Source organism: Callospermophilus lateralis, chromosome 11, assembly GCF_048772815.1.
Source record: "Callospermophilus lateralis isolate mCalLat2 chromosome 11, mCalLat2.hap1, whole genome shotgun sequence".
NCBI classification, from domain to species: domain Eukaryota; kingdom Metazoa; phylum Chordata; class Mammalia; order Rodentia; family Sciuridae; genus Callospermophilus; species Callospermophilus lateralis.
The window spans coordinates 60,485,618-60,487,470 of record NC_135315.1 but is presented as its reverse complement, the minus strand read 5'-3'; the positions used below and the strand labels follow the sequence as shown (position 1 = coordinate 60,487,470).

The 1,853-nt window shown below is 45.2% G+C and overlaps 1 pseudogene; it reads right to left on the bottom strand.

The window, feature by feature from the left end:
• Positions 1 to 650: 650 nt before the first annotated feature.
• LOC143410320 (heparan sulfate glucosamine 3-O-sulfotransferase 3A1 pseudogene) lies at positions 651 to 1,277 on the bottom strand (annotated as a pseudogene).
• Between the last annotated feature and the right edge of the window lie 576 nt (positions 1,278 to 1,853).

The window sequence follows — 1,853 nt, the reverse complement described above, 5'->3', positions numbered from 1 at the left end:
AACAAATGGAAGATGGGATTTTGTCCAGGATTCATCATCTGGCCTTACGTCATTTAACCTCCCTGAGACTCAGTTTCCCTTATCTGTAAAATCTGAGATTATGATCTCCATGTACTATGTTCTTATACCAACCACTTAGTTCTATAAGGATCAAAACATGTATCTGAAAGCACTATAAAAACCTTGAAGTGATGTGCAAACATATAGTATTATTAAATGATAAATGACTTATGGGGAAAAAATGTGGCAGAAGAAGAAGGGAGAAAAACACAAGGATGGATATTAATTTTATCAGGGTCTTGTATTAAAGAGAGAAAAGGGATGGTGGTGGTGGGGGTGGGATTACCCTCATGATTTTCTTCAAAATTCTTTTTAATGGAAATTAAAATGCATATACTTGATGATTGGGTATGTAGAACATAAAATAAAATTGAACGTATTTATGTGAGAGAAGGAAGGTTTCCTTTTCCGTTTATCCAAATGCATGACGTCGATTGTACATTAAGATGGGGCGGAGGAGTGAACATTGCAAAAAAAAATACTGAAACAAATATTGTCAGCACAAATATTAAACTGCCTTTTCTCTACCGATTGGTAAAAAAATATATTATATTTCCATACTTTCTTTTTTTCTTTTTAAATTATTTTTGTTATCCATCCCAGCCGAAGTCGTGCCCGGTCATCTGGTAGAACTTCAGGTTGAAGGGCCGGTAGAACTCGCGCAGCCTCTGCACCACCTCCGGGGCGATCTCGGGGTGGGTCCTGCCCTTGGTCTTGCCCAGGCAGTGGGGTTTGCTGCTGCCCTCGGCCTTCTTCAGGCAGGGGAAGCCCTTGGTCTTGTTGAAGTAGAAGTGCTTGTCGGTGATGATGCGCTTGAGGCCCAGGAAGTCCTGCACGCGGCCCAGCTCGCCGGCCGGGTCGCTGATGAGCCGCTCGCCGCTCACGAAGAGCATCTGGCCGATGGGGAAGTGGCGCAGCCAGTGCTCCAGGTGCTTGGCGTAGATGCCGATCTGGATGGCGCTCCACGACGTGTCGATGAGGCCCGTGCTCCTGTTTTTGAACGTCAAGCTCTCGAAGGTGGGGATGTCGGGCCGCTTGGAGAGCGTCTGCGTGTAGTCCGAGATGGCCCGGGTCACCGGGTCGCGCACCACCACGATGAGCTTGGTGTCCTTGGACATGGCCGAGATGCGCGCGGGCGCCTCCCGCGTGACAAAGTAGCTGGGCGTCTTCTCCATGGTGATCTGCCCGTCCAGGGTCCTGGGCATCAGGTCCCTGAGGAAAGCAGAGAAGTATCTAAGTTAGTGACGGAAGAGCTTTACCTTTACGTACAGAGGTGGTTCCAAGGACAGGCAGCTCCACGTGCAATCTGATCCAGACTTCCTGGGTTCCAACTGCACCTCCCATTTACTAACTGTGGAGAAGTCACCTAATCACTCTGACCTCTAGGTGCCGCATGCAGAGAGTGGAGAATAATGTCGCCTTTTTCATGCAGTTGTTGAGATGATTCCTTGAGTAAATATACCTCAACAACTTAGAAATATGCCCCAGGTACAGAATAAGTACTCTGTTAAGGTTTTTATTTTATTTATCTTAATATTTATTTTTTTTTTAGTTATAGATGGACACATATCTTTATTTTATTTTTATGTGGTGCTGAGGATGGAACCCAGTGACTCATGCATGCTAGGCAGCCCTCTACCTCTGAGCCACAGCCTCAGCCCAAGTTTTCATTTTTTATTATGGATCTACAATGCTGGGAGAAAAATAACCTTGGTCAAATTCTTTAGGTGAATCAGAATACTCTGCTATTTAACATGATCATGATGATTTTTGTCTTGTTAATTATTCCTGAA